The sequence below is a fragment of the Anabrus simplex genome, chromosome 11 (assembly GCF_040414725.1).
Source record: "Anabrus simplex isolate iqAnaSimp1 chromosome 11, ASM4041472v1, whole genome shotgun sequence".
Classification (NCBI taxonomy): Eukaryota; Metazoa; Arthropoda; class Insecta; order Orthoptera; family Tettigoniidae; genus Anabrus; species Anabrus simplex.
In genome coordinates this window covers 11,473,800-11,488,503 of record NC_090275.1, presented here as the reverse complement: position 1 = coordinate 11,488,503, position 14,704 = coordinate 11,473,800, and the positions used below count along the sequence as shown (strand labels likewise).

The following is a 14,704-nucleotide window of genomic DNA, read 5'->3' as shown; positions in this document are numbered from 1 at the left end:
ACGAGTGACTGTGTGGAGGAAGACGAATTCTGAACTTGAAGAGAAGAACCTCACATCTACTGTGAAACATGGAGGTGGTTCCCTGATGGTGTGGGGTTGCATGAGTGCGAATGGTGTAGGTGAATTAGCCTTTATTGAAGGGACTATGGATCATAAAGCACACATTAACATCTTCAAGACACATCTTCCATCAAGTGTACAAAAAATGGCACTCTCAGCAAAGTATACGTTTACGCAAGATAACGACCCCAAACACACAGCCCTGAATATCAAACAAAGCTGACCTGAAAGAAGCCTTACTCACCGAATGGAATAACATATCACAGAAAACTACGGAAACCTTGGTACGATCGATGCCAAATACGTTAGCTGAGATTATGAGGAAGAAAGGAGGACCTACCAAGTACTGAAACGTTCAAGAAGGATCAAGAAATTGCGTTATGTTAATTCAGACCAATACTTTTTTGGTGGCAAGTGAAAATTATTGTTTTAAGTTATGGCTTTATTGTTATATGGACATGGAAGAATTATGTTTTTCATACAGTGTACATGTTACACAAGATGATAAATAATCAGGGATTCTAGTATATGTCAATTTTTAACATCATTCCCTTAGATTCCTCGTCCTCATATGTAGCATATCTCGACAGACCATTACTTTTTTGAGCCACTGTATGTAATCGCCTGTGGCGTCGCCAAGAAAAATTCACTTGTTTCTCCATTGAAACGTTTCATTTGACATTCTTGTGTGATGTGCTTCACAGTTTGCCCCTCAGCACCACAGTCGCAGCAGGATGATGACTTTTCCCTCCATTTATACAGCAGATCTGCACACACACACACCATGGTTAGTCTGGACCATACTTTCCGAGGTTGTTCACAACCAGGTACCGGTACCTTCTGTGTAATGCATGGCATATCTAAGGATTCTGCTGAAGCAAATTGTCTCCATTCATTAGACCATCTCTCACTCAGGTTGAAATTACTGGCTGTAAGGTTCTTCGCCGTGCAGATGGGTGGACGTCTTGACTTAAGTCTGTCTATATGTAGGTGGGGGATATCCTCATGAATGGGCAATCTTTTTTTTTGCTACTTGGTTTACGTCGCACTGACACAGATAGGTCTTATGGCGACGATGGGATAGGAAAGGGCTAGGAGGGGGAACGAAGCGACCGTGGCCTTAATTAAGGTACAGCCCCAGCATTTGCCTGGTGTGAAAATGGGAAACCACGGAAAATCATCTTCAGGGCTGCCGACAGTGGGTTTCGAACCAACTATCTCCCGAATACTGGATACTGGTCGCACTTAAGCGAGCTCGGTGGGCAGTCTTTGATTATTCTGGATCTTGTTCTATTCATTCATCAGAGCAATGAATCTGCAGAGGCACGGCCAACTCGAAATGAAGATGGCCGTGGTGGAGGTAGGGTGGAGGAATATGGCTTAGTACGGCAACCATTGAATTGGGCCCGTGATCATTCTCATTGTGTCATTTAACTTAACAGGGGGGGGGGGGGCACAATACTCCGCGGTAGACTTAGAGCTGAACAGCGTAGAGTAGTTGGACTTGCACCTTAAGAAGAACCACACAGTTTTCGGAATTGTGTTGTTACGTGTCTGAATCTTGGCAGCGCTCTTTCTCAGATGTTCTTGGAATGACAGTGTTCTGTCGAGTGTAACACCAAGATGTCTGGGGTGTCTATTGTGGCGGAGGAGAGTATTATCTGAAACATAACAACGAAGAAACGTGCTCACACAGCAGTATCAAGACCCTAAAATACTGTAGTCAAGATAAATGTTTATGAACTTGTACCAAGAGTCTGAAGGAACATCTCAGGTCGGATTCTCCCTCAGTTAATATGTGGTATTTGGGATAAAGTAAGTGACAATATCATTCATACTCCATCGCATCGATATGCAGTTAATGAGCTCTGCGGGTTTTGTCGGGCACCTAGAGATACAATCCAATGTGACGTCACACAACACCTGTGGAGTGAATTTAAAGTGGAAATGCAGCTTATTATAAATCAATCAAAGATCTGTATTGCATCCGAATGGATCTACGTTTAGTTTGAGACCATCTCAGCTAAACAGAACTGTATCGTGTGTAACTACAAGCCAAAAGCCGCTGCACTAAACAAGAAATATTTGAAGACGTCAGTGTACACAAACCCAATGTCCTAAGAAAAAGTTATATCTAGGGGAGTATATTAGCCCTAGGTGGACCCAGGGGGTTTTAATTTGCCCACCCTTCCCTAATATTCTTGGCATTTTCATCATATTCTAACTAGAGATCTGTTACCGTGTTTTGTGCGTTTATATGAGTGCATTTTGTTATTTCGTTAGAAACATGCCTTGATGTGCCATGCAAGAACTGATATTCCTCTCAAAATCGTATCGCTATGGATCTGTCCACGCGTGTTTGAATTTCAAATTCCTTTCCATCACTTCCTTGGGCATGAACACGTGAGAGTTGTATTTCACTCCATGTGTAGTCCGTGTGGTTGCCAGAGGGTCAGTATTGACTTCATTCAGATACTTTTGGGTGTCTACAGATCAACATTCTTTGGTTTGTGCTGTGGCGGCATCCCGAAGGATGAACGCACCGTTGTGCACGAGGCAACATTGCATCCGGTTGTATAAACTCTTGAACGAGCGTCATTCGGCGGGAACGAGTGTGTATGAGCATCACGTGTTTGGAGTAACCACTAATCCTATAAGCTAAGTGTACTAAAACCGGGCGAGTTGGCCGTGCGCGTAGAGGCGCGCGGCTGTGAAACTTGCATCCGGGAGATAGTAGGTTCGAATCCCACTATCGGCAGCCCTGAAAATGGTTTTCCGTGGTTTCCCATTTTCACACCAGGCAAATGCTGGGGCTGTACCTTAATTAAGGCCACGGCCGCTTCCTTCCAACTCCTAGGCCTTTCCTATCCCATCGTCGCCATAAGACCTATCTGTGTCGGTGCGACGTAAAGCCCATAGCAAAAAAAAAAAAAAAGTGTACTAAAACTGTTTGTGGTCACTGTGTGTCAATAAATCTGTTATCCTTGAGGACTGATTGATTTATGGTAACGATGTGGAGCCGCCTACAAACCAAGACTCCGTGACCCCGCGCATACCATAACCTATCTTCGACCACACATTACGGTATGTTACCATACTTTATTTCAAATTGGTATTACACTGTTTACTACATCGGAACTACCACATCTTTTGGGAGTAGGAAACCAACTCGACAAACGATAAAAGCTGTCTCCAGAGTCCTAACGATCGTCGGTGATAGGCATTGCTTCAGACCGCCCCCGGCACCTGCTACTCCTCCAGAACGCGACATTTCATTTGGAAACCTGCATGTATATAACCTACGTCATACTGAATATTGCCAAATTATGCACAACATGAATTCGGCGTGAAGTTGTACGAACATTGCAAAGAACTCTATTCAATTGACAGTACTAACCACAATTACAATCTTGGTGTTCAGTTAATACGTACATAGTTCAGCAATCTTAAATGCACTTTTTTCTCTTTTTGTTAATTAAGACTGTTACGGAGATATCCGTGGTAGTTAGAGGTGAAAGAAGGTGCGGGCGGGAACAGGTCTCATCTACGAAATTAAAGTTAATTAAAAATTTAACAAAGGTTATATTTTCTTTTCGAGATCAAGAAATAACAAGTACAACAGGAACTCAGTTGTATATCAACAAATTAAGAATGTACAATTTCAATTTGTTAATGGTTAATGGTTTTGGGCGTCGAGCCCCCAGACACACAATCCTTGAGCAAAGAGCCCCACTTTACTTATGTAAAAGGTTCAACAAAGGAGCAGAAAACCCCACTCATACCAAGGAGCACTAGCTCCCAATTACCCAGTAAAGCCTCCTCGAGGCACACAGAACCCAAATTAAGGAAAGAGCAACCCGCTCTCAAAGTTCAAGCCCATCAACGGCCACACCAAACTCCACCTTCAAGCTGTCCTCCGGACACATAAGAACAGGGGTAAAATACCCAACCTACTGAGGCCTATTCAGTAAAGAAACAGGACAATTACATGGCCCCAAAATACCAACATGAGTGGAGGCGTAACTTGCACTCCTAATACACCTTTTTAAAACCGTTTGGCACTAGGCCGCTTATGCAAGGGCTAATCCCATACTACGGGGTGACACGATAAGAAAACTTATATACATTAGGAGGAGAAAAAAATACGGTAATGAAAACGTAATCACCCCAAAACAATATGAGTGGGAGCTCGAGAGGGTTAGGCACTCTCTATCCCAAATGTAGTTAAATAGACAGAACTTTATACCAAGTGTCTTTTACATTTTAAAGGAAGGTTACATGGCAAAAGTTTCGAACCTGCCCCGAGGGTTAAACTGCTGAGCTAGAAAACAAAGATGTTATTAAAAGGCCATTACCTGATGGATGAACTGCCGCCTGAAGAAAGGGGCGCTTCCCGCCCCCTGCTATATAATCACACTAGGAAAGATGTTACTGAAGTGGCCTCGAGACCAGAAAAACAGCAGTTTATATATCCTCGTGGAAGATTCGAGACGTTTCATGAATGATTACAACCCGCCCACAAAATTTTATTGGTCACTGAACACAGTTACAGAGCAGGTTGGGGAAGAAAGCCCCGATTGGTCGAAAATTAATTTTATACATTCGGGATTGGCTAATTTCAAAATTGGCGGAACGAACGGATTAACATTGCCAACTCAAACAATGACAGAAAGAAATTTAACAAAGAGCAAACTTATGACTACAAAATTTCTTCAAAAAAAAGTTCCTTCACTTGGCACTAGAGTGCACAATTGTAATTCTTAAGTGGTGCCATCTAGAAGAGAATGTTCACACTTCTTACTACAGAGAAAAAAAAACGAAAAAACGAATCGAAACTGACATAGTTCAGAACACTTCAAAATTTACAGTAGTGACATCTTCTGAGAAATCTTAGAATTAATGTGGTTTTTAAAGTTCAGGCTTCCTCCAGTAGAGGAGTTTCAACTGGCGCAATGTTTGAATTAGCGGCGTGGAGGTGTACCGCCCGGTACAAAGACCTAAGATAGAGACTACCTCACAATATAGGCCTACCTTATCTGCTGTTCAAACAAAATCAAATACTTCATAATAGTCTACCCCTCATGCGTTATAACCGATTGAATTGTTGTATTACCTGTTTTTCTATAAATCTGTAATCGTGCACTTTGGCTGTTTTTAAGTTGTTACATTACAGGTATTAAATACAACTGCATTATATGGACATTTCTCAAGACTTAAGATAGACATTGGAACCCATAGTTTATGCCTAATATCTTCAGATAGTACCTAAATCTACGTATAATCTCCGCAAGATTACTTTGACAACTTATTATCATAGTTTATATGTTTGCGAACCTCTTATTATATGCTACCTGCATAATATTTCATGTTTCTAGCTAATCTATAAGACTGTCGATCTGTGCTCGTGTTGCTCATCCTCACACATCTACGCAACTACACGTCGTACCTCTGACTACCTTCTTGTGACCTTGTCCAGTATTTTCAGATATCTTTTTCTTTTTGCCCCTGTGTTGTGCACACATTTTGATTATGACGGAGGATCGATTAAAAGCTTTAGAAGAACAAAATAACAACTTACAGAACCAACTCAATAACTTATTGCTTTGATGAAGCCTTTCCAAGATCAGAACGAAGCATTACTAGCATGAGTCTTCTGGTGCGGATGCTGCGTGTAGCAGTGTTGGATATGTGCCAAGTTACCACCGTTTTGCTATGACAGACCAACTGTTTCGTTCGCCCAAGTAGACTCAATTCAGGCTCGCAGGCATTACGGCCGACTAGACTAAATTTGATAAGTTTACTGTAATTTCAGAACTTGACACCAAGGTCCTAGCCCAGGTAGAAGACATTATCATTAACCCCCCTGCCACTGGATGTTACGAAAAACTAAAATATGAACTGGTTCGTCGCGTTTCAGTATCCGAAGAGCAGCGAGTCAATGATATAGCAGAGCTTGCAGACAAGATCTTGGAACTTTCACCTAATGCCACTTGTCCGTACATGCTACATCTGCGGCGAGCACTTTCGTTGCCCAATGGAGGAAGTGTCGCGTAAAGTCGATGCCCTGGCCAGTAACCATCCCCGAGACAGGAGTCACAGTAGGGGGAGGTCTAAAAGCCATGACCGTTCCCTTACGCCACAGGCTGAATTTGTTGGTACCACAAAAACTTCCAAGATAAAGCTGTAAAATGTACTAATCCTTGTTCCTGGCAGGTGAAAAACGGAACGAACAGCCAGTGAAGACGGCAACTGTCTGTTCTACATTGGGCAGCCGTCTGTTTATTTTTGATCAGAATACTAAAGTAAAATTTCTGATTGACACCCGATCTGACGTTTACTGTTTCCCGCTTCTGGGAAGCGCTTGCAAACATTCTGGGTATGAGCTGAACGCTCTAAACGGTAGTACAGTCAGGACGTATGAACCTCAACCTTGGTTTACCTTGAAACTTTCTCTGGCAATTTGTCAGTGTTGATGTTAGCACAGCCATCATTGGTTCAGATTGTCTGGCTTACTATAACTTACTCCCTGACGGCAGTAACAGATGCCTCCTAGACGGCACCACTGGCCTACACGTTAAGGCATCTGTAGCCTCTATCGAACAGGCCAGAGTAAAGACTGCTGCAGTATCCACCGACTCAACTTTTAGCATGCTGCTCGCTGACTTTCACTCCATTACTCGCCCACCTGAGATCCAACGTGATATCGAACATAATACTGTACATCACATTAGGACAACCGAAGGCACATCAGTCTCTTGTCGACCTCGTCGCCTGGGACCTCAGAAATTGCAGGTAACGAAGAAAGAATTCGAAGACATGGTAAGGTGCGGTACAGCGAGACCTTCTAACAGTCTCTGATCCTCACCATTGCACCTTGCACCTTGCACCTTGCACCTAAGCGAGACAACTCATGGCGTCCATGTGGCGATCACCGGGTGTTGAACGCAAGGACAATACGCGACAACTACCCGGTACGACACATAAAATGTTTTGCCATATCATTGCTGGGTCAGTAATTTTCAGTACCTTTGACCTTATTAAGGCCTACCAAAAGATCCCGATTCATTCCAGTGATATTTGCAAAACTGCCATAAAAACACCTTTCGGGCTATTTCAATTTCCCTATAATTTCCAGCGTTTTATGGATGAGGTCACTAGGGATTTAAACTTCTGCTTCCCGTACATTGACGACATCCTGGTGTTTTCACGAGATTCTGAAGAGCATATGCACCATCTCTGCATACCTTTTCAGAGATTAGCTGGTTACCGTGGTCATAAATCCATCCAAGTGTGTATTAGGTGCAAGTGAGGTAACCTTCTTGGGCTATCGGCTCTCAAAGGACGGTATAAAACCTCCACCAGAGAGATTCCAATCTCTCCTGTTATATCCTCTACCGAAGGCTGTCCAGGGCCTCCGCCGGTTCTTGGGCATGGTCAACTTCTATAGACTAAACTGCAGACGCCGTTGGTGAACGTCCTCGCCAATAAACCTGTTCTTTGGACTCCAGAATTGCAAGGTACTTTCCACGAATGCAAAGAAACCACTCAGCTCGCTCATCCATTACGGATACGCCTCTAGGTCTCTTTACCGATGCATCAAATACTCAAGTTGGATCATGTTTGCAAGAGAAAGTTGGACAACATTGGCCGCCCCTAGCGTTTTTCGCAAGAAGCTTTCAGCTCATCAGATAAAATTACAGGGAAGTGTTAGCTGTGTACGAGGCTGTCTAGCATTTCCGGTATATACTGGAAGCACAACACTGCACCATATATACGGAGCACAAGCCTCTGCTTTATGCGTTTTCTTAACGCAGATTAAAAACTACCCCCTGCCCAACTTAATCACCTGTGCTTCACATCCCAGTTCACGACTGGTATTCAGCATATAAAGGGAGCAGATAACGGTGTCACCGAAACGATGTCTCGTGTTGAATCCATGTCACTAGAAGATGACTACGTCGTGCTGGCTCTATTCCAAGTGGACGGTGACGAACTCAAAGCCTTATTGGTTGGTGGTACGTCGCTGACATCAGAAAAAGTAACCCTCCCAGGCACCACGACTACCATTATTTGTGATACATGAACTGGAAAACCTCGCCCGTTCTTGACACTTCCTTTTCGACGCAAGTTCTTTGACAAGCTCCATAACTTAAGTCACCCAGGCATTCGAGCCACTTCTCGTCTAGTCTCACATAGATTTGTTTGGCCATCTATTCAGAAAGGCACTCGCGCCTGGACTCGTGCTTGTTTGTCGTGTCAGCGCAATAAAGTGACGAGGCATAATATATCTCATTCGGGGAATTTCGGAGCACCCGCAGGCCGTTTCCGCCACATTCACTTGGATATTGTTGGCCCACTGCCTGGCTGCGAAGGCTATCATTATCTCCTCACTGCTGTTGACAGATTTACTCGCTGGCCAGAAGCATGGCCCATGCGCAGCATCACTGCCGAAGAAACAGCAGATACCCTAACAACTGGTTGGATCTCCCGATTCGGTCTCCCTGCCTGTATAACTACTGACCAAGGAAGACAGTTCGAGTCCACACTATTTCGCAGACTCATGACACAATTCAGTACAACGAAAACCCGTACAACCAGTTACCACCCCTCCGTTAACCGTATCGAGGAGCGTCTTCACAGACAGTAAAAAGCTTCGTTGCAGTGCAACTTGGATTAAAGCCTTACCCCTAGTGTTACTTGGCGGTTGTAAAGGAAGGTCTGAAAGCTTCCCCCGCCGAACTTGTTTTTGGGGAACCACTACGCCTCCCTGGAGAAATGGTTACTTCTTTGCCCAGTTCTTCTACTTCACTTGACCCTTCCGATTTTTTCAACCTTCTAAGGAATTAATGGCTGAACTCAGACCTGTTCCTGTCTCCCGTCATAGTCAAGAGAAAGTATTCGTCTTCAAAGACTTGGCAACTGCCTCCCATGTTTTTCTGAGAGCTGACCAGGTAAAGCCTCCTTTGCAACCCCCATACTCTGCTCCTTACCCTGTAGTTAGCCGTAATGGGAAGACTTTGACACTAATGATAGGTAACAAGGAAGTAATAGTGAGCACAGACCGTATGAAACCTGCATACATAGAAACAAACCTTTCTGTTCCTACCTGCACCAATACACCTGGCACATCTGCTACCCCCACTTCATTCAGTCAACCTAGTACTTCTTTTACATGTGACTTACCCGATGCGTCACCACCACCCAGAAAGTAGACAACAAGATCAGGACGAAAAGTTCGCTTTGCCCGTCGATTCGATTTGTGAACTTTCTTTCTGCGTGAGGAGCGGGGGGTGATGTGGCGGCATCCGGAAGAATGATCTCACCCCACATACAGAACGCACCCTTGTGCACGAGGCAACATTGCATCAGGTTGTATAAACTCTCGAACAAGCGTCATTAGGCGGCATCGAGTGTGTTTGAGCATCACGTCTCTTTGTGTCTTGCTTGGTGTAACCGCTGTATCCTATAAGCTAAGTGTGCTATAACTCTACGTAGTGACTATTTGTGAATAAATCTGTTTTCAGTGAGGACTGAATCATTTATGGTAGCGATGTGGAGCCGCCTACAAAGTAAGACTCTACAGTGCGTTCAATTGATGATGAGGAATAAATTCAGAAAATCCATCGTAAAAGTAGCAATGTTTCGCCCCAGTGGGGCGTGGGATCGTCAGCTGCCTTTCCAAGATACTGGTCGTTGAAGTGTACCCTGAAGGAGTACGGCTGGCGTCTCTCAGGCCAGAGGGTTGGCGTCCGTGGCCGATCCTAGGAACTGTCCCTGCATTCGCCTTTTAGTGCAGGAGAATGGAGAAACACGGAAGACCATCTTCAGGACAGTCAACGGTGGAGACCAGCCCCTCTCAGTCTCCCGAATACCACCAACTGCAAGTTATCCCGTGATAACCACCACGGAGCGTCGACGTACTAGGAGAGATATGTATATCAAAAATACCAAAACCAAACCCCACGGCGCAACAGTCGCGAAGGGCCATGGCCTACCAAGCGACCGCTGCTCAACGCGAGGGCCTGCAGATAACGTGGTGTCGTGTGGTCAGCACGACGAATCCTCTCGGCCGTTATTCTTGGCTTTCTAGAGCGGGACCGCCATCTCATCGTCAGATAGCTCATCAATAGTAATCACGTAGGCTGAGTGGACCTCGAACCAGCCCTCAGATCCAGGTAAAAATCCCTGACCTGGCCTGGAATCCTACCCGGGGCTTCGGGGTAAGAGGCAGGCACGCTACCCCGCGAGGCCGGCGATATGTATCCCCACCTGTTATATATCGAGTGTCCACAATTAAACTGGCGGTGTTCACCGCGGTTGTAATGACCACAGGAGTCTCGAATTTCGTATATATCTAACTAATACGTTTACTCCACTAATTGACAGAGTGTTCAGCAACCGACTATTTCAAGTTCACTCAGAACACAACATAAGCAAATTCCACAAACTCAACAATGGTCTGTGTCAAGGGTCGGTTCTATCTCCTACTCTCTTCAACTTATACATCCACGACCTGCCTGAAACAGTGTCCCGAAAGTTCATATATGCGGACGATATTTGCCTGATCTAAGGATTCTGCGGTCGTTCCTGAAGGGTTCTCGCAGCAGATGGCGAGCGACTTGTGGTGTTGCCCTCTACTGCATGGAACACACCACAAAGCGCTTACAACGACATGTCGCTCTGATTTCACTGGCGTGTTACGGATGCAGGATGTTGCTGATTTGGGATGCCATGTCGAAAACAGTATTTGTAACCAAAAACCTAAAAAAAAAAAAACATGCCAGAATGACCTTATCATGTGTGTTATCTTCCCTGCCTTGTTCTGCGACCATACCACTGCTACAGCGCCATATTTCCGCCTGGCGGCAAGACTTGCAACTAACATTGTTTGTGGCACGGCCGACAGGATCCTTCACTGCGCTCCAGCTAGTTAGAGCGACGCATCAAGTCGGCCGTGGTTTGTGGCATAATTCGCGAGTACATCGTTTAGTTAGCATATCTACGAAATTTCACGCCACTGCGATCATTACAGCCGTTGTTGTGCCGCGCTGAACACCTTCAGTTTAATTGTGAAATGCCCTTCTAGACTGGCTTGACCAAAAATAAATGCTTCCGATGACACAAGCCGCACTGGGGCGATACACTGGTGCTTTTAGATTGAGTTTCTTGAATTTGTTCAGCTACTTCAGTCGGAAGTTCCCTTTCAACAAACAGAAGGCCTCCTTACACCGCTCCGTCTCCTGCAGAATTGCAATTAATTCAACCCCGGGATGTGTACTCGTAAATAAAGTATACGCGTTTGGAAGAAAACCTTTCCACTCGTTCACTTCAGCTCTGGGAAACGAGTTATTCTTTGGGTCACTAGAGACAGTTTTCAACATACTTACCTATGCTGTAAAACCCAGTTGGTCTCTGTTATGAAAATGTCGCTGTTAGGGTCGGTTGGTGCGTGCTTGGCAGACTGGTGTGTAATAGTACGTTCTGACTCCGAGAGGAAATTTCTTAAGAAGGAAGTCATACTCTCCACTGTCGAATTAATCAAACTAGACATAAAAAATTTCCAGTCTCCTAAACACACAGCAATTTCAATATAAATTATAACACTATAAACATACCTGTAAAAACACACCCTATTATACAAGGAATGGCATGTTTCGTTCTACAAGAACATCCTCGGATTCTATCAAATCACTTGGAACATGCGTACATATGTACGGTATTGTCTACGTTGAGTAAACTTGTCAATGACAGAATTAAGTGATAATATGAACAAGTATTGACAAATAATGAATTTACAAGTATTAACATAATGAAATAACTTCTGTACTTCTAGACCTCCGATGAAGTCCGTTGTCATCAAACACTAATTTAGGACTGTAGTGATGGAGTGGCAAATAGAAAGTGTTTGGGGATAGCACACTGCTCGTGGAGAGGGGAGGGGAAAGTAGGGGTGGAGTGAGTGGAGTGCAGTGGAACCTTCTTACATCACATTCGTGTAATGTACTTTTATATAATATGGAATGATTTTAGGTAAATAAAGTACGGAATTGAAATAGAGAGTATCTTTCTTTCTTTCTTACCCTCCAGGTGGTCAAATACTCTATAAACAGTCTGTTCAATATTCTTGAGTGGTTCAGAATTGACAGAATAATAATATTAAAATTTATTTAATTAGTTTTTTTATGAATGATCATATTGATCATGTTAATTTTATACTTAAATAGCTTATATAGAACACAACACTGAAGATGTTGGGGAATTTAATTGACTTTTAGGTTTTTATAAATATAATTAGATATTATTTATACAGTGAAAATGTATTGTTTTATTAAAACTATATAAATTGAGTTGGTTTTTCCCTCGGACTCAGGGATCCCAACTGGAGCGTGAGACACTGGGGTGAATGACCAGTACCTCGCCCAGGTGGCCTCACCTGCTCTGCTGAACAGGGGCCTTGGCGGGGGATGGGAAGATTGGAAGGGATATACAAGGGAGACGGAAGGAAGCGGCCGTGGCCTTGAGTTAGGTACCATCCCGACATTTGCCTGGAGGAGAAGTGGGAAACCACGGAAAACCACTTCCAGGATGGCTGAGGTAGGAATCGAACCCACCTCTACTCTGTTGACCTCCCGAGGCTGAGTGGACCCCGTTCCAGCCCTCGTACCACTTTTCAAATTTCGTGGCAGAGCCGGGAATAAACCTGGGCCACCAGGGGTGGCAGCTAATCACCACAGAGGCAGGCTGAGTATCCATTAGATGTTATTATTATGAGTACTGTAAGTGTTGTCCAGAGAGTAGAGCGAAGAGGGGGATGGTCATTTAGGTTGGTTACGTTAGCTTCTTTTTACATCGCAACTGTCATTCCTAGAATAATAGGGTGTATTAATACAGGTATGATTATTGTGTTATAATTTATATTGAAATTGTTGTGTGTTTGACAGACTGGAAAGTTTTTATGTCTCATTGAGGAAAACAGTGGTAAATTGAATCACTCACCAAGTTTGTGGTGAAGTCCTGGTGAACTCTGATAGCTGATAGTATAATTTCGTGTGGCTATTTCTAGCCGTGTGCAGCCCTTGTAAGGCAGACCATCCGATGAGGGTGGGCGGCATCTGCCATGTGTTGGTAACTGGGTGTTATTGTGGTGGAGGATAGTGTTATGTGTGGTGTGTGAGTTGCAGGGATGTTGGGAACAGCACAAACCCCAGCCCTCGAGCCATTGGAATTAACCAATGAAGGTTAAAATCCCCGACCCGGCCGGGAATCGAAACCGGGACCCTTTAAACCGAAAGCTAGTACGCTGACCATTCATCCAACGAGTCGGACACAGCTGATAGTGGAGCTGTTAGACTCCTTGAACTGAATCTCAAACATTCACGAATCGATTGTCTCTTGTCTATCAGGAAGACAAGTGTGGAAGCGTGGTATGTGGCAGTGACCGTGTGGCCTAACGGATAAGGCGTCGGACTTCGGATCCGAAGATTGCAGGTTCGAATCCTGTCACGGTCGGATATTTTTGAAGAATAGTGGTCATTAATGTCGATTTGTCTGACTCAAGATCGGTTAATTCCGAATAATACTGCTGTTAGTAGACACGGAAATCCGTAATGTAACGAGACTAACATACATTCTAGGCATTCTGATTGGCCGAACCCCTGATGCTTATGCAAACCTCATAGCATGAATGTTGCCTGAATTATACTTTACCTGTTACTCCCTTCAGTAAGATTGTATTCTGACCTCTGGGCACTACTATAGTTACTATTGTAACATTCTACAGATCTCAAACTGAAGGGAAGTACGAACTGCATTCTACTCTATTAGATTTTACTATATTGTTATCAGTTCACCGTTATTATTATTATTATTATTATTATTATTATTATTATTATTATTATTATTATTATTATTATTATTATTATACTTTCCTTCTTTGTTTCTTTGTTTCTCTCTTTCTCTCTTTCTTTCTTAACCCGTTTACCCTCCAGGGTTGGTTTTTCCCCGGACTCAACGAGGAATTCCACCTCTACTACGCAGTGTCCTAGAGCTTCAGACTCTGGGTCGGGGAATACAACTGGGGAGGACGACCAGTATCTCGCCCAGGCGGCCTCACCTGCTATGCTGAACAGGGGCCTTGCGGGGCGATGAGAAGATTGGAAGGGATAGACAAGGAAGAGGGAAGGAAGCGGCTGTGGCCTTAAGTTAGGTACCATCCCGGCATTTGCCTGGAAGAGAAGTTGGAAACCACGGAAAACCACTTCCAGGATGGCTAAGGTGGGAATCGAACCCACCTCTACTTAGTTGACCTACCGAGGCTGAGTAGACCCCGTTCCAGCCCTCGTATCACTTTTCACATTTCGTGGCAGAGCCGGGAATCGAACCCGGGCCTCCGGGGGTGGCAGCTAATCACACTAACCACTACGCCACAGAGGCCTGACGTAATGCAATGTTTTATATTATTATTATTATTATTATTATTATTATTATTATTACTGTGGTGTAGTGGTTAGTGTGATTAGCTGTCACGCCCGGACGCCCGCGTTCGTTTCCGGGCTCTGCCACGAAATTAGAAAAGTGTTACGAGGGCTGGAACAGGGTCCACTCGGTCTCGAGAGGTCAACTGAGAAGAGGGGGTTCGATTCCC

At 44.2% G+C, this 14,704-nt stretch overlaps 1 non-coding gene across 1 annotated transcript; it reads left to right on the top strand.

Annotated features, from left to right (window-relative positions):
- Positions 1 to 13,496: 13,496 nt before the first annotated feature.
- On the top strand, positions 13,497 to 13,569 carry TRNAR-UCG (transfer RNA arginine (anticodon UCG)). The gene has a single exon. It is a non-coding gene; the product is annotated as a tRNA-Arg (tRNA).
- The last annotated feature ends 1,135 nt before the right edge of the window (positions 13,570 to 14,704 follow it).